At 39.0% G+C, this 19202-nt stretch overlaps 1 protein-coding gene across 4 annotated transcripts in view; it reads right to left on the bottom strand.

Moving 5' to 3' along the window:
- Window positions 1-19202, bottom strand: part of ARMH3 (armadillo like helical domain containing 3) — a 186375-nt gene that overhangs the window by 13700 nt on the left and 153473 nt on the right. The gene's annotated exons all lie outside the window — the stretch shown is intronic.

Genomic DNA, 19202 nt, shown 5'->3' with positions numbered 1-19202 from the left:
GCCCTCAGAGCCAAGTCCTTTATTTATGGAGCTAACAAGCAAACTGGGGAATCAAGATAAACCACCATCGATAGGCACAGCTTTAGATATAAGCACATATAACAGGGTTGAGCCAGTAGCACTAAGTGTGATTTGGAGTCAGCTGCATAGCTGATCAGTGAATGGGCAGGTAGGTTAGGATAATGTCACATCTTTTAAGACAGGGAAAAGGAAGGAATCCAAGGTCTTATCTATTTTGTCTACCATCTCTTCTACTTTACGTTACTGTGGCAACTAATTCTGAGTGCAAAATTCTCTGTAGCAGGGCCTCCAAGACAGTAGCTGCAGAAAGGACCATTAGCTCGAACAGGTTTGTGACTCTGGCACTGACAGCTTAGGCTCCATCACGGCCAATCACCTGAAGGGCAGATTGTTCAGGCTCAGCTCTGACACTGAAAAAATAAGTCCTGTACAAAGGATGAACAAAAGATGTAAAGGGTAGGGAAATAATGTCACTTTTACTTTCAAAATATACAAGCTATAGTTGCAGTTTATCAGAAATCAGGTTTGATTCATTCTGAAATGCCCTTCTGAAGTGTGTTCAATCTAGCAACAAATTTCAACTGCATAAATTCAGCTCAAATGTGCAGTGTATTCATTAGATAACTGTCCAAAACAACCTAAGCAGACACACATGGTGATCTTCCAGCAGCCAGGTTCAAAGACTTGCTGAGCTATTTTTAGTACTTGTTTGCATACAGCAACAAAAAGATTTGTATTTCAGAAGATAAGGAGAAGAAACAATTAGATTCATGAGCTCCAAGCCTACCCAGAGGAGACTACTGGCTTCTTTCAGATGCTACCTGCTTACCCTTCTGTTACACAGGACAAAACCTGGTCCATGTTCAGATGGACAGGGCCTAAAAGACGCATAGTGACCAAGCAGATAATTAAAAGGATAAAATATCAGAGACCTAAAAGCTTCGTGTTCAAACACCCCTTGCTGTTTTGAGAAAGTTGAGGGTTGAGAGTTTGCAAATGATCAATGTTAAGGCTGAGACCTGGGATCAGGAATAGAAGGAAAAAATAGGGAAAGGAATAGATACCTTTTAGTGAATTATCTTTAAAAGGATATAAAAATGCTCACTATATATACCATTTCCAATATGCATTCAAGACTTTCCTCTGTAGTAACTGAAAAAAGAAGAAGGAAAAAAGAGAATGAGGCAGGAGGAGACAATATATATATTTCATGCAAGACAAGGTTTTCTGAAAAGTGTGTGAAATTAAAAAGAAATTCAACTGGTAACTCAGGGTATATTGTAAGGTTTTAAAGCAGTTCAGGATTTCTATGTGCAGTCATATAGAGTAACTGAGAATTGGGAAAGCAATAACTCTCTTCAGACACTGGATAACAGGCAGTGCAGGACAAAAATCCTGAGAGAAGGAAAACAAACAAGGTGAGCATGAGGGTCTTGCTGGGCTAGGGAGACATACTGGAGTTTGGTAAGGCAGAAGTAGCTGGAATTTACAACCTGAGGTATTTAACTAAAAGCAAAAAAAAAAAAAAAAAAAACAAGAAGTAGCTGGAATTTGTGAGGCAGATTATCAGAGAGGAGGGAGATGGGCAGAGAAAGACCTTCAGAAACTTGCACAGTGTTCCCACTGAATCTGTTCCTGAATAATAAGGGCTGCATGTGTGAGGTCTGACTCAACCAGGTCAGACAAAAAAAGGACTGACATTCTCATAGCTTACACAGGACTGGAAGATGTTTGAATTTTGACCAAGAATGAAGAGTACTTGAATACCTAGGGCATTCAAAAGAGACCCCTTTCATATATTGTTCATTCAAGGGCTCAAAGGAAAAAAAAGACAGTAGAGTGGTTGCACCTTAGCAGTGGCACTAAACTAGACCGAGAGTAAAGGCTACTCTAAACCTACCCAAATGAAGGTTAAAAAGAAGTGTCAAAAGGATCATGCTGCTCCATAAATAATTTACATAACTTTCTGAATAAACTCCAACGCTGTTTAAAGAAAAACATCAAAATCTAGCACTTCATTACATAACAAATGACCAGTATCCAATAAAAAAATTGCCAGACATGTCAAGAAGCAGAAAAATGTGACCTATAACCAAAAGAAACACCAACCAATAGAAACAGACCCAGAAATGAGAGAGATGATAGAATTAGCAACAAAGGCATTTAAAGAGCTATTATTTTTAAAAAATCCATTAACACAATAAAGAGCAAAGCAGTAGACATAAGGCACAACATGATAAAATTGCTGAAAACCAGTGTTAAAGAAAGAATATTAAAACCAGCTAGAGCAGCAGTTCCCAACCTTTTGGCACCAGGGACTGGTTTTATGGAAGACTAATTTTCCATGGACTCAGGGGTAGGGGAGATGATGAGTGGCTGTAAATACAGGTGAATCCTGCCGCTCACCTCCTGCTGTGGGGCCTGGTTCTTAATAGGCCACAGACAGGTACTGGTCCCTGGCACAGGGGTTGGGGACTGCAGAGCTGGAGAAAAAAAGACAAATTACGTACAGAGGTGCAAAGATAAGAATTCATGCTTCTTGTCAGAAACTATGTAAGCCAGAAAACAATGTAATGATATTTGTGTTAACTGTAAAAATTACTTTTACATACATTTAAAAAGGAAGAAAAAGATAGTTGATTCTTTAAAGCAAAAAATAACAACAATATATTGTGAAATTTAAAACAATCCTAGGCCAGGCGCGGTGGCTCATGCCTGTAATCCTAGCACTCTGAGAGGCTGAGGCGGGTGGATTGATCGAGATCAGGAGTTCAAAACCAGCCTGAGCAAGAGTGAGACTCCGTCTCTACTATAAATAGAAAGAAATTAATTGGCCAACTAATATATACAGAAAAAATTAGCTGGGCATGGTGGCGCATGCCTGTAGTCCCAGCTACTCGGGAGGCTGAGGCAGCAGGATCCCTTGAGCCCAGGAGATTCAGGTTGCTGTGAGCTAGGCTGACACCACGGCACTCACTCTAGCCTGGTCAACAAAGCGAGACTTTGTCTCAAAAACAAAACAAAACAAAACAAAAAAACAATCCTAGAAGAAAAATGACAATAATAAATGACAGAAAGGGGGAAATGGAAATATATTATTACAAGCCTATTACATGCTAGGTGAAGTCATATAACATTATTCTGAAGGCACACTGTGATAAGTTAAAGATGTACATTGTAATCCCTACAGCAATCACTAAAAAAAGAAAATGAAGAGGGATAGTTTTAAGTCAATAGTGGATATTACATGGAATCATAAAAAAGACTCAATAAACCAAAAGAGGACAGAAAAAGACAAAATGAACAGATGAGAGAAATAAAAAATAAGCAAGATGGTAGATTTTTAATTCAGCTATATTAATAAATCAAACAAATGTAACAGTCAAATCTAAAGGCAGAGATTGTCAGGCTAGATACAAAATCAAGACCCAACTAGACTGCCCAAAAGAGATAAAATAAATAAAATAAATAAATAAATTACAAAGAAACAGGTTGGAAGTCATAAGATGGAAAAAGATATGCTGTGCAAATACTAATTAAAAGAAAGTTGAATTACTATATTAATATCTGACAAAGGAGACTTCAAAACAAGGAATGGTATCAGAAATAAAGAATAAAATTTCAGCTGAGTGCAGTGGCTCACACCTGTAATCCTAGCACTCTGGGAGGCCGAGGCGGGTGGATTGCTGAAGGTCAGGAGTTCGAAACCAGCCTGAGCAAGAGCAAGACCCCGTCTCTACTATAAAAAAAAAAAAAAGAAATTAATTGGCCAACTAATATATATATAGAAAAAATAAGCTGGGCATGGTGGCACATGCCTATAGTCCCAGCTACTCAGGAGGCTGAGGCAGCAGGATTGCCTGAGCCCAGGAGTTTGAGGTTGCTGTGAGCTAGGCTGACACCAAAGCACTCACTCTAGCCTGGGCAACAAAGCAAGACTCTGTCTCAAAAAAAAAAAAAAAGAATAAAATTTCATAATGATAAAAGGGTCAATTCATCATAAAGACATCGTAAATCTATCTATCTATATATATGTGCATCTAATAAAAGAGCTTCAAAACTAATGAAGCAAAATTGACGAAGAAGAAACAGAAAAATCTACAATTATGGTTAAAGGTTTTGATACTACTCTAAGCAACTAATAGAACAAATAATTGACTCCTGTACAATATGGGTTTGAACTGTATGGGTCCATTTATATGCAGATTTTTTTCAGTAAATACATCAGAAAAATTTGGAGATTTGTAGCAATCTGAAAAAACTTGCAGATGAACTGGGTAGCCCAGAAATATTGACAGAATTAAGAAAACTTAGGTATGTCATGAATGCATGAAATATATTTAGATACTAATCTATTTTATCATTTACTATCATCAAATATACACAAATCTATTATAAAAAGCTAAAATTTATCAAAACTTATGCACACACTTATGTATTATCCTTGGCACCATTCACAGTTGAGATATAAACAAAAACAAAGAATATTAAATCATAACTACATAAAATTAACTGTAGTACATACTACACTACTGTAATAATTTCGTAGCCACCTACGAATTCTGTAGCATTACTATTGCGATGAACTTAAGTGCTGCGGAGTCTGTGCTTAAAACGCTGTGTGACACTAATCATTTCCGTGTGAGCAGTTTTGTCTCTCCAGTAAATTTCACATCGCAGTAAAAAGTGCAGTTCTTGCATATTTTTCATTATGCTCAGTGCAATACAATAAACTTTGAATAAACACTATGGGACCCATACGAAGTGCCACCAATGATGCCAGAAGTGCTCCCAAGAAGCAGAGAAAAGTCATGACATTTCAGGAAAAAGTTGAATTTTCTATAGACTTGATATTTTCCATAGACTGAGGTCTGCAGCTCCAGTTGCCCATCATTCCAAGATAAAAGAATCCAGGCCGGGCGCTGTGGCTCACGCCTGTAATCCTAGCTCTTGGGAGGCCGAGGCGGGCGGATTGCTCAAGGTCAGGAGTTCAAAACCAGCCTGAGCAAGAGTGAGACCCCGTCTCTACTATAAATAGAAAGAAATTAATTGGTCAACTGATATATATATAAAAAATTAGCCGGGCATGGTGGCGCATGCCTGTAGTCCCAGCTACCCGGGAGGCTGAGGCGGAAGGATCACTTGAGCCCAGGAGTTTGAGGTTGCTGTGAGCTAGGCTGTCGCCACGGCACTCACTCTAGCCTGGGCAACAAAGCGAGACTCTGTCTCAAAAAAAAAAAAAAAAAAAAAAAAAAAGAATCCAGAATAAGGACTCTCATTAAAAAAAAAAAAAAAAAGAAAATTCATGAAGGCTTTACTGCAGCTACACCAGCATATGCAAAAACCTTGCACTTTTTGCAAAATACCTTTTTACCTTGGATTGAAAAATGCTGCTTTTATGTGGTGTAGGATTACTATAGGAAAGGCAAACCTGTAGACTCTAATATGACTCAAGAAAAAGTGAAGTCATTATATGACAACTTAAAGCAAAAGAAAGGTGAAGGATCTAAAGCTGGAGAATTTTTGTATTTTTTTTTTTTTTTTTTTTTTTTGAGACAGAGTCTTGCTTTGTTGCCCAGGCTAGAGTGAGTGCCGTGGTGTCAGCCTAACTCACAGCAACTTCAAACTCCTGGGCTCAAGGGATCCTGCTGTCTCAGCCTCCTGAGTAGCTGGGACTACAGGCATGCGCCACCACGCCCGGCTAATTTTTCCTATATATTAGTTCGCCAATTAATTTCTTTCTATTTATAGTAGAGATGGGGTCTTGCTCTTGCTCAGGCTGGTTTTGAACTCCTGACCTAGAGCAATCCGCCCGCCTCGGCCTCCCAGAGTGCTAGGATTACAGGTGTGAGCCACCGCGCCGGGCCTTTTGTGTTTTTTTAAAGACAGGGTTCTTGCTCTGTGGTCCAGGCTGAAATGCAGTGGTGTGGTCATAGCTCACTACAGCCTACAACTCCTGGGCTCAAGTGATCCTCCCACCTCAGCCTCCCAAGCACCTAGGACTACAGGTATGCATCACTATGCCAGGATAATTTTTAAAAATTTTTATGGAGACAGTTTTGCTATGTTGCCTAGGCTGGTCTGGAACTCCTAGCTGGAAGCCATTTTCCCACCTCAGCCTCCCAAAGTGCAGAGGTGTGAGTCACCATGCCCAGTCTAAAGCTGGAGAATTTAATACCAGCAAAGGATGGTTTGATAATCTTAGAAATAATTTTGGTTTAAAAAACATCAACATAACAGAAGTAGCTTCTGCAACCAAAAGGCAGCAGACAAGTTCCCAGATGCCATTAAGAAAATCATTGAGAAGAAAGGACATCTGGCCTGAACAGATTTTTAATGCCAGATGAAAGTGCACTATTCTGGGGGAAAAAAACTTGCCACAAAGGACATTTATTACTTAGAAGAATACTGAGTGCTAGGATTTAAGGTAGGACGGGAAAGGCTAACTCTACTGTTTTGTGTAAATGTAGTCGGGTTTATGATCAGGACTGCCCTTATTGATTAAGCTGCTAATCCTGAGCCTTAAAGGGAAAAGATAAACACCAACTGCCAGTCTTCTGGTTATACGAGAAGGTCTAGACAATGACAACACTTTTTCTCAATTAGTTCCTCTGATTCTTGGTCCCTGAAGTCAGGAAGTACCTCGCCAGGAAGAAACTGCATTTTATTTATTTATTTTATTTTTAATTTTTTTTTATTTTGGCATATTATAAGGGTACAGATTTTAAAGTTTCAATAAATGCCCTCTCCCCCCTCCCCCCACAAGTCTGAGTTTCTAGCATGACCATCCCCCAGATGGTGCGCATCTCACTCATTATGTATAGTATATACCCACCCCCTTCCCCCTCCCCCCTGCCCTATATCCTATTACTGTAGTACCTATGTGTCCACTTAGGTGCTACTCAGTTAATACCAGTTTGCTGGTGAGTATATGTGGTTGCTTGTTTTTCCATTCTTGGGATACTTCACTTAGTAGCATGGGTTCCAGCTCTAACCAGGAAAATATAAGATGTGCTATATCACCGTTGAGAAACTACATTTTAAATGTTCTTTTGATACTAGACAATGCCCTTGGCCACCTAGAACCCCACTTGTTCAACACCAACAGCATCAAAATGCTCTACTTGCACTGTTAACATGGATATCTCTAATTCAGCCTCTAAATCAGGGAGTCATACGAACCTGTAAGGTTCATTACATGCAGTACTCTACGGAAAGGATTGTCAATGCTATGAAGAGAACCCCAATGGGGAGATCATTGTTAAAGTTTAGAAGGATTATACCACTGAAGATGACATCATTGTTACAGAAAAAGCCATGAAAGCCATCAAGTCCAAAACAATAAATTCCTGCTAGAGAAAACTATGTCCAGATGTTGTGCATGACTTCACGGGATTTACAACAGAGCTAATCAAGGAAATCATGAAAGAGATTGTGGATACTGTTACAAAAAAAACAACAAAAAAGGTAGAGGGTAAATAGTTTCAATATGGATTCTGGAGAAATTAAAAAACTAAGAATACCACATGAGAGGAATTAAAAGAAGACTTGATGGACATGAGTTCTTCTAAACCAGTGTCAGACAATGAAGACAACGACACAGAAGCAGCAGTGCCTTAAAAGAAATTCACATTAGACAATTGGCAGAAGAGTTCCAATTATTTAAGACTGCTTATGAGTTCTTTTACAATATGGACCCTTCTAAGATAAAGGCCCTGAAACTAAAGCAAATGGTGGAAGAAAGATTGGTACCACATAGAAACATTTTTAGAGAAATGAAAAATCAATTATGATGTCTTTCCATAAAACTACACCAAGTATGCCTGTCTGTCCTGCTTCCTCTTCTACCTCCTCTGCCTCTGCCACCCCTGAAACAGCAAGACCAGCTCCTCTTCTTCCTCTTGTGCCTACTCAACATGAAGATAATGAGGACGAAGACCTTTATGATGACCCACTTCCACTTAGTGAATAGTGAATATATTTTCTCTTCCTTATGGTTTTCTTAACATTTTCTTTTCTTTAGTCTGCTTTATTATAAGAATACAGTACATAATACATATAACATAAGAAATACGTGTTAATCAACTCTTTATGTTATCAGTAAAGCTTCTAGTAACAGTAGGCTATTAGTAGTTACGTTTTTGGGGGATCCAAAGTTATATGTGAAATTTCAACTGTGTGAGGGTTTGATACCCCTAACCCCCACATTGTTCAAAGATCAACTGCAGACAGAAAATCAGTAAAGAGAAAGAAGATTTAAATACTACCAACCTACTGGACTTCTAAAAGGCATTTAAAGAAAACTCTACTCAACAACAGCAAAACATATTCTTTTCAAATGCATACAGAACATTCAATAAGATAGATCACATGCCAGACCATAAAATAAATCTCAATAAATTTAAAACGGCTGAGCACTGTGGCTCATGCCTGTAATCCTAGTACTCTGGGAGGCTGAGGTGGGAGGACTGCTTGAGGTCAGGAGTTCAAGACCAGTCTGAGCTGGGAGGGAAACCCCATCTCTACTACAAATAGAAAAAATTAGCCAGGCATGGTGGTGCACACCTGTAGTCCCAGCTACTTGGGATGTTGAGGCAAGAAGATCACTTGAGCCCAGGAGCTGGAGGTTGCAGTGAGCTATAATAACGCCACTGTACTCTAGCTGGAGTGACAGAGGGAGACCCTGTCTCAAAAAACAAAACAAAATAAAAAAATAAGTAAATAAATAAATTTAAAATGACTATAATTACACAGAGTATATTTTCTGACAAACAGGCAATTAAATAAGAATAATAGAAATATATCTGGAAAAATATCCATATAATGGAAATGAAAGAACACACTTCTAAATATCTCCAGAGAAATGAGAAAATATTTTGAACTGAATGAAAATGAAAACAGAACATATCAAAATTCGTGGGATGTGGCTAACACTGGGGAAATTTATAGAACTGAATTTTTTTTTTTTTTTTATATATATCAGTTGGCCAATTGATTTCTTTCTATTTATAGTAGAGACGGGGTCTCGCTCTTGCTCAGGCTGGTTTTGAACTCCTGACCTTGAGCAATCCGCCCGCCTCGGCCTCCCAAGAGCTAGGATTACAGGCGTGAGCCACAGCGCCCGGCCAGCACTGAATTTTTATATGAGAAAATAAGGAAGATCTAAAATCAAGGACTTAAGTTTCCACCTTATGAAATTAGAAAAAGAAGAGCACATTAAACCAAAGAAATCAGAAGAAAATAATAAAGATAACCATATAAAACAATGAAATAGAAAAACAATAGGAAATCGATGAAACTAAAAGCTGATTCTTTGAAAAGATTAACACAGATTAATAAACTTCTACCCAGACTGATAAGGAACAAAAGGAAAAAGGTGCATATTATCCATATCATGAATGTGAGGGGACATCACTATAAATCCTATAGGAATTTCAAGAAAAAGGGGGAATATTATGAACAACTTATGCCAATAAATTCAACAACTTGTATGAATGACTAACTTCCTTGAAGACACTAATTACTGAAACTGGCTCAAGAACAAGGAGAAGGCCGGATGCAGTGGCTCATACCTGTAATCCTAGCACTCTGGGAGGCTGAGGCGGGAGGATCGCTTGAGTTCAGGAGTTCTAGACTAGCCTGAGCAAGAGTGAGAACCCTGTCTCTACTTAAAATAGAAAAATTAGCCGATGTGGTGGCGTGTGCCTATAGTCCCAGCTACTAGGGAGGCTGAGGCAAGAGTTGCTTGAGCCCAGGAGTTTGGGGTTGCTGTGAGGTAGGCTAATGCCACAGCACTCTAGCCTGGGTAACAGAGTGAGACTCTGCCTCAAAAAAAAAAATTCAGGCTGGTCCGAAGGTAGTGAGTTATCTCACGTGATTGTTCACAGTCAGTTACAGATTGAACTCCTTGTTCTACTACTTTCCCCCCTCCTCACTACTGCACTTGACTAGTCTAAAAAAAAAAAAATTCATAAATAACAATATAAAAAAAGAGAACCAACACAAATGTTAAAAATAGACAAATTATCTGGATGCATCACAAAAGATATATAATGGCTACATTAAAAAACCGCATCACTACTCATCATGCAAATTAAAACTAATAATTTTATTTATTTATTTATTTATTTATTTATTTTCATCTTATTGCCCATGCACAAGTTAAAAACTAATAATTTTAAAAAGCTATAATTAGTACACTACATACTCACTAGAATGGCTAAAGTTAAAAAACTCATCATTTCAAATATGGCAAGGATATGGAGTAGTTGTAGGTTTTATACGTTGTCAGTTGAAAAATGATGAAAAATGATACAACTACTTTTTAAACAGTCTGGCAATTTCTTTGTTCTTTGAACATATTTATTGAGATATAATTTACATACCATAAAATTCATTCATGTAAAGTATATAATTAAATGGTTGTAGTAGATTCACATAGTTGTGCAGCTATCATCATGATCTAAGTTTAGAACATTTTCATCAACCCCAAAAGAAACCCTATACCCATTAGTGGTCCCTCCCCATTCTGTTCCCCACCCCTAGCCCTAAGCAACCACAAATCTTTCTTTTCTATAGATTTGCCTATTTTGGATATTTCAAATAAACTGAATCATACAATATGTGATCTTCTGCGACTATCTTCTTTCACTTACATAATGTTTTCAAGAGTCATCCATGTTGTAGCATGTATCTGTACTTTATACCTTTTTATGGCTGAATAATATTCCATTGTATTTTATCCATCCAGCTGCTGACAGACATTCAGGTTGTTTTTAGTTTTTGGTTATCATGAATAATGTTGCTATGAGCATTTGTGTACAAGTCTTTGGGTGGACATATATTTTATTTTCTCTTAGGTAGATACCTAGGAGTGTCACAATGTGTATGAATCTCAGAAAGAAGCCAGACACAAGAGAGTACATATTGTCTGAGTTTATTTATATCAAATTCTATAAAAGACAAATCTAATCTATAGTAAAAAAAGTCACATCAGTCATTACCTAGGGCCCAGACTCAGAGTGAGGACTGACTGCAAAGTGGTATAAGAGAACATTTTTGGGTGATGGAAATGTTCTTTCTACATTTTGATTGTGGTGGTGGTTACATAAATTTATCTTATTGTATGTTAATTATACTTCAATAAAGTTAAATTTTAATCACAAACCAAACCATGTGTTTGAAAGAATGAGGATATACCTTCACAATAAAAATAAAACAAAAGCATCAAAATGAAATATCAGAGATATAGACTGTCAAACTTAGTACTTAAGGAAATCAGACATTTTGTACTGAATAACCTATTTTTCTGACACCTACTTACTAAGCCTTTAATAGGAAAAAAGCAAGTAAAGCTACTTTTCCACATTTGATTTCAAAAGAATATTAAATAAGGGAGCTGATTTATTGGGCTGTTTGGAGTGTTTGGAAAGGATGTGGCTAATGAATGCACAGTATGTCGATGATTTGAGAAGTTCTGTACTGGTGACTTTAATCTTGAGAATGAGCCACGTGGGTGACCTGAGACCAAGATGGATAATGATGAGCTGAAAGCTGTAGTAGAAGCAAATCCATCTCAACCTACAAGTGAAATAGCAGCAAGGTTTGAAACAAATGGGCAAAGTAAAGAAGCTGGATAGATGGGTACCCCATGAATTAAACAAGTGTCAGAAGAGAAATTGTCTTGAAGTTTGCCTTTCTTTGCTGTTGCTGTCACAACATAAAGGCAAACCATTTCTACACCGTATTGTTAAAATGATAAAAAATGGATTCTTTTTGACAATCACAAGCATTCAGTACAATCACCAGACCTTATACCAACTGACTACTACTTCTTCCAGGCTTTGGACCGCTTTTTGCAAGCAAAAATTCAATTCTCAACAAACTGTAGAAAATACCTTTGGGGATTTCATCGCCACTCACTCTCCAGGCTTCTTTGCTGCTGGCATAAACAAGCTACCTACCGTTAAGATGGCAAAACTGTGTCAACAGTTTAGGCTCACACTTTGATTAATTGTACTGCTTCTTGTTTGAGATATAATAAACTAAACTTTTGATTTGAAAGCAGACATTTCATATTTAATGACCTAATGCTAGCACTCTTTCAAACTCTTTTCAAAATAGATCAAAATGACACCTGGCAAATCTTTGGCAATATGAAAACATTCTTGAATAAGAAGTTTTAAAATCTTCCTCCTTGATATTTGGGGAGGCTATATGTACGTGGGCACAGGGGATATATGAGAAATCTCTGTACCTTCTGCTTAACTTTGTTGTGGACTTAAAACTACTCTAAAAAATAAAGTTTAAAAAGATGTGTGGCCATGGGCAGCAAACCTATGTTCTTTTGATCTTACTATTCCATTTTGTTTGGGGCAAGAATGATTCACGGGCCGGGCGAGGTGGCTCACGCCTGTAATCCTAGCTCTCTGGGAGGCCGAGGAGGGCGGATTGCTCGAGGTCAGGAGTTCGAAACCAGCCTGAGCAAGAGCGAGACCCCGTCTCTACTATAAATAGAAACTAATTGGCCAACTAATATATATAGAAAAAATTAGCCGGGCATGGTGGTGCATGCCTGTAGTCCCAGCTACTTGGGAGGCTGAGGCAGCAGGATTGCTTGAGCCCAGGTGTTTGAGGTTGCTGTGAGGTAGGCTGACGCCATGGCACTCACTCTAGCCTAGGAAACAAAGCGAGACTCTGTCTCAAAAAAACAAAACAAAAAAAAGAATGATTCAGACTGATATAGCAGTAACTCTAAGCTAGGAGTTCTTAGTATGTCAATGCCAACAATTCCTCAAATTGTGCTCTTTCCCTCCATCCCTCGACAACTTCACAATCCTCCCTGACAAATTAAGTGGACTCCAGGTGGCAATCAACAGTGTTTAGAATCATATTCAGTTAGGCACTACCCATGAGGGTTTTAATGGGTATACTTACCTGGACTTTCTGACAAAATCATTTGCCAAGCTCAGGGACTTATAGGGTCCTGCCTTTACTAAGGACACCTAATCAGTGTTCTCCTTTTGCTTTTTTATGAAACTGAGGCACCAATGAAAGATATTAGATGATCATGGCTCTCCTTGTGAAAACTCACTTTGAATAAGAGTCATCAGCCAACCATTTATGGATTTGTAATGAGACAATATTCCACTGGGGGTTCAAGAAGAATAGGAAGCTTTATCTGTCCTTCTTGGCTTATAAATGGTCAGGTGGAGGGTCAGGCGCTGCAAGGACTCCAAATACATCCTCTGAGAGAGGTCTATGGGACAGTACATTGGCAAAGGCTTAACAATAAAGTAGTGATCTTGATATATATACTGTGAAGTCATCAAGGGCAGGTATGATTTTTGCATTTTATAGCCCTGTTTGCAAGAGCAGAAACTTTTGTACTTTTGCACAGAAGAAAAGAAATATGGGGAACATTAAGCCAGGGCACCCATTCCCTGTCTTAATGCACTAAGGACACTCAAAGCATAGAATTCTTAGACCAAAGCAGGTCCTGAGAGCTTTCTTTGAAGGCAAGAATTGCCTCTTCTTTTAAGAATACTTTTATAGCTCAGAGTGGCTAAAAAACAAACAAAAAGCCAACAGGACAGGAACTAGAATAGCAACCTGTAACAAAACCACAGACCCCACTGACTGAGCATCTCTCCCTCCACTGGGTGCTTATACTGATTTTCTATCCAAGATAACCTTAATATTGCTCTAGGGCACCACCACCCAAAATAATTGTTTGGAAACAATGATGCAAAAGGTGTACACAAATCTCTTAGGCTATAGAAAGGTGATCTGCCTTTTAAAAGATAACTATTTCCTCTATACAGCCACCCTGCACATAACATGCAGTAGTTTTTTTCTTCCCTCTTTCTATTTTCATCTCCTATATTTCAGGGCCAAGCCCAATTTCAGAACCAATTTAAGCTGGCCAGTTCTCCCAGTCCACCCATGCCTTTCAAGTCTACTACCAAAGGGCTCTCCACTTCCCTGAGATTTATTGATCTGACAGGCTGACTCTGCCCTTCAGCAAGGTGGACCACATAATGAACCTCACTGGGAACGATTAATGAGAGGCCATCAGTTGGTCAAAGGAGTGGTGACAGTGACTTTTTTAATTTCCCTGGGCAGCTGCCCCCACTTCCCTGACTAAATTTATTTGGTTGAAGCCCTACAGATCCCTGGTGAACCTTTTCTTTGCACTAATTACAGATCCAACAAACCAGGTCCTTACCCTTCATGAGCAAGGCATCCAATCACATTAAGAGGCAGTCAAGGAAATGGGAATGGGGAAAAACATGATATACAAAAATATCATCTCAGAACTTCTCCTTCTCCATGGATTAATGCAGGGAGGGCACTCTGCCCAGCTCCAACCAAGAGGCAGATGTCTGTCCTCCCCACCCTAGGTTTCTTTCTTTGCAAACATATCACATCTCAGGTAGGGACACAGAAAACACTGTCTCTCCTCCTAACTCACTGGTAATTGAACATGGGGTCTCTGTCTCCTTGCCAGGCATCATGTATCTATCCCTCCCTTAACACAATCTTTTAACAGAAATCCCATTTGTGGGCTATGCACAGCTTCTTTTCTAGCTGGGTGGGTCATTTTTAAGACTGCAACATTATTTAAGCAGGATCACTATAAAAAGTCAAAATGTGGTCATGGTACTTAGCAAAAACATTTCTTTCTTCTTTCTGGTCAGTAGACTGGATGGAATAAAAACATTTCTAATTAACACAGTTTATAACAGAGATACAAGTTTGCATAGCTATACTTCTGGCCTCTGACATTACCATGCTCTTCCAAGTATATCTTAAAGAGTTTTGAGCCACTTTCTGGGGAAGAGGTTACAGTGGAAATAAATCAAACTTCCCAAAGATCTATTGGAAGAAAAGAGGTGGCTAAGAAAACAAACTGAAGAGGGAAGTCCTACCTGAACACTATCTTCTAATAACTGGATTAAAGGATCCATTCTAGGTTAAACCAAGAAAGCAAGGACGACTGTCTCCCATAATCTCTTCAAAAGCTAACAACTACTGGAATTCCTACTGTCTCTAACACTGTTCCTCCTATGTATTGCCAATGAAACTTCACAGCTGCCTAACTGAGGAAGACCAAAAGTTCATACAATGGTCATTTCAAAATTCATACCTAACTGGAGAAAATGCTGACAATGACAGAGATGAATAACAAGCTGAGCTCTTTTCTACCAGTCCACCAGTGACCTACCTCTGCAATTCATCCAGCTTGAATGTGGGACATTAATTTTTTTTTTTTTTGAGACAGAGTCTTGCTTTGTTCCCCAGGCTAGAGTGCGTGCCGTGGCATCAGGCTAGCTCACAGCAACCTCAAACGCCTGGGCTCAAGCAATCCTTCTGGCTCAGCCTCCAGAGTAGCTGGGACTACAGGCATGCACCACCATGCCCGGCTGATTTTTTCTACATATATTAGTTGGCCAATTAATTTCTTTCTATTTATAGTAGAGACAAGGTCTCGCTCTTGCTCAGGCTGGTTTCGAACTCCTGACCTCGAGCAATCCACCCGCCTCGGCCTCCCAGAGTGCTAGGATTACAGGCATGAGCCACTGTGCCCGGCCATGGGACATTAATTTTGAGATTTATTTTTTTTTTAATGAAATGGAACTACTTTAAAAACAACTAAAATTCAGTGTGCTACCTTTTAGATTTTAACCATATAAACATATTATCTATTAAAATAAATAAAAACATTTTTAAAAAAGTCACTATGGGCTGGGCGCAGTGGCTCAGGTCTATAACCCCAGCACCTTGGGAGGTTAAGGCAGGAGGACTGCTTGAGGCCAGGAGTTTGAGACCAGCCTGGGCAACAGAGTAAGCCTTGTTTCTACAAAAAATAAAAATAAAAATAAATAGCTAGGCATGGTAGTACATGCCTACAGTCCTAGCTACTTGAAGGCTGAGGCAGGAAGATTGCTTGAGCCCAGGTGTTGGAGGCTGCAAGTAAACTATGACTGCCTGGCTGATAGAGCAAGACCCTGTCTCTTAAAAAAAAAAAAAAAGGCACCATGTTCCTTTGGTGTGTAGGAAAAACTTTTACTTCTCACAGTGACCTTCCCAAGATACTTGATTGGAATAAAGAGACTCTTCTTTCATTTATAAAGTTATCATACTGTGCCAGGACCCTCTATTTATACATTTCTACCTGACTGGCAGTCAAACTCTCCAGGCCCTTCTTTAGTACTTTTTGTTCTCAATTGAATGAGCCCTTCCCAATCCAGGACTTGCCCAACCCCCCAGGAATAAGCCCTATTATCTTCACTCTCCCTGCTTCTTCCTCCACCTTCCTATTTCTGGCTTACTGTTTTCTTCAGAACATCTGACAGACTCAGGTTGTCACACATATCCCAGCCTGATGAAACTGAAAAAGGTCAGACAGGCCTAGGGTTTACATTATGGCTTTACCACTAATAGATGTGTGACCCTCAACAAATTACTTGTTCTCTTTAGTGTCCTCATCTATAAAATGATAATTATACCTACCCCAAATAGTTGACGTAAGAATTAAGTAAATAACCCATATAAAAATGCCCAGCTTGGCTGGGCACAGTCAGTGGCTCACGCCTGTAATCCTAGCACTCTGGGAGGCCAAGGTGGGAGGATCGCTCAAGGTCAGGAGTTCGAAACCAGCCTGAGCAAGAGTGAGACCCTGTCTCTACTAAAAATAGAAAGAAATTAATTGGCCAACTAAAAATATGTAGAAAAATTAGCTGGGCATGGTGGCACATGCCTATAGTCCCAGCTACTCAGGAGGCTGAGGCAGGAGGATTGCTTGAGCCCAGAAGTCTGAGGTTGCTGTGAGCTAGGCTGATGCCATAGCACTGTAGCCCAGGCAACACAGTGAGACTCTGTGAGCTCAGCTCAATAACTACTAGTTTTTTCCTTCCTTTTATCTATTTGCATTTATTTTTTATTTTTAAAAACATTTTTCTTTTCTTTTTTCTTTTTTTTTGTTCTTATATTTGCATCTATTTTAAATCCAAAATATTTTCTCCTCTATCTAGGGCCTATGGTAGTACAGCTTTACCTCCTGGTCCAAGTAAGAGAGTGGTCATTCTAGCAGCACATAATCATTCAGCTCACCCTCTTATGTGGGCCTTTTCAAGATGCCTTTTATTTTATTTTATTTTTTGAGACAGGGTCTCACTTTGTTGCCCAGGCTAGAGTGAGTGCCATGGCGTCAGCCTAGCTCACAGCAACCTCAGTCTCCTGGCCTGAAGTGATCCTACTGCCTCAGCCTCCCGAGTAGCTGGGACTACAGGCATGTGCCACCATGCCCGGCTAATTTTTTCTATATATATTAGCTGGCCAATTAATTTCTTTCTATTTATAGTAGAGACGGGTCTCGGTCTTGCTCAGGCTGGTTTCAAACTTCTGACCATGAGCGATTCGCCCGCCTCGGCCTCCCAGAGTGCTAGGATTACAGGCGTGAGCCACTGCGCCCGGCCTAAAACTTAACTCTTAAAAGAAACATAGAGGAAAAGCTTCCTGACATTGGATTTTGCTTCATGACATTTGGATTTCTTGGCAATAACCAAAACAGACAAATTGTACTTCATTAAAATTTTAAAAATCTTGTGAATAAAGGACACTATCAACAGAGTAAAAAGACAACCCACAGAACAGGAAAAATATTTGCAAATCACATATCTAATGAGGAATTAATATCCAGAATATATAAAAAATTCCTAAGACTCAATAACAAAAAAACAAATCACCCTACTTAAAAATGGGTAAAGGACTTGAATAGACATTTCTCCAAAGAAGATATACAAATGGCCAGCAAACACACTAAAAGATGTTCAACATATTATTAGGGAAATGCAAATAAAAAAAAACAATGAAATATCACTTCACACCCATTAGGATGGCTATTATAAACAACTAAAACAAAACAGAAAACAACAAATATTGGTAAGCATGTGGAGAAACTGGATATAAAATGGTGCAGCCACTTTGAGAAACAGTCTGGAATTCCTCAAAATATTAAACATAGAATTATCATTATGATTCAACAATTCCCTTTCTGGGTATATACACAAAAGAACTGAAAGCAGGGATTTCAACATATATTTGTATACCAATGTTCATAGCAACATTATTCACAATATCCAAAAGGTGGAAACAATCCAAATGTCCATAGACAGATGAATGGATAAACAAAATGTGGTATATACATACAAAGGAATATTATTCAGTCTTAAAAAGGCTTAAAAATTCTGATACATGCTGCAACATGGATGAAGCTTGAATACATTATGCTAAATGAAATAAGCCAGTTACGAAAGTTCAAATACTATATGATTCCATTAAGGTACCCAGAATAGTCAAATTCATAGACATAGGGAGTAAAATAGTGGTTACCAGGGTTTAGAGGGAGAGGGAATAGGGAGTTACAGTTTAATGCTGTAGTCCCCAACCCCTGGGCCATAGGCCAGTACCAGTCCATGGCCTATTGGGAAATGGGTCTCAAATCACTGCCTGAGCTCCACACCACCTGCCCCAACCCAGCACACCCTATCATCCCACCCCAGTCTGTGGAAAATTATCTTCCATGAATCCGGTCCCTGGCTGCCAAAAAAGTTGGGGACTGCTGGTTTAATGGATAAAGAATTTCAGTATGGAATGATGAGATGGACAGTGGTGATGGCTGTACAACATTGTAAATGTACTTTAATGCCACCAAACTGTACACTTAAAAATGGTTAAAATGTAAATTTTATGTTGTGTATATTTTATCACAGACACAAAAAAGAGGTCAAAGTGAACAAGCCTCACAATTAACCCCAGACACATACAACACCTGCACAGATACTATAAAAAAGTATGCAGTTTATAATGCCAGAAAATGTATGCCTATTCAGTCACACTGAAGGTATTAACTGATTAAAAACCTTTGCCCTCCATGAAGCCAGTGAGAATTAACAGAAAAATGTCATCTACCTTCTGGATCTTTGAAAAGAAACCCCAGTGTGAGAGGCCGGGCTTTGTTTAATATGCAATAATGGATTTACATGCATCACCCTGAAATGCCTCAAACAGAGGCTAGAATGTATCTGGGGGTTGTCAGAATTCAAGAATTCACAAATCCTTGCCAGAAGACAATTGAAGGCTGGGCAAGCAGATCTACCAAAGAGCCCTGTCTTGTC

This window comes from Microcebus murinus, chromosome 14 (assembly GCF_040939455.1).
Source record: "Microcebus murinus isolate Inina chromosome 14, M.murinus_Inina_mat1.0, whole genome shotgun sequence".
Classification (NCBI taxonomy): Eukaryota; Metazoa; Chordata; class Mammalia; order Primates; family Cheirogaleidae; genus Microcebus; species Microcebus murinus.
This window is presented reverse-complemented; position numbering and strand designations above follow the sequence as displayed.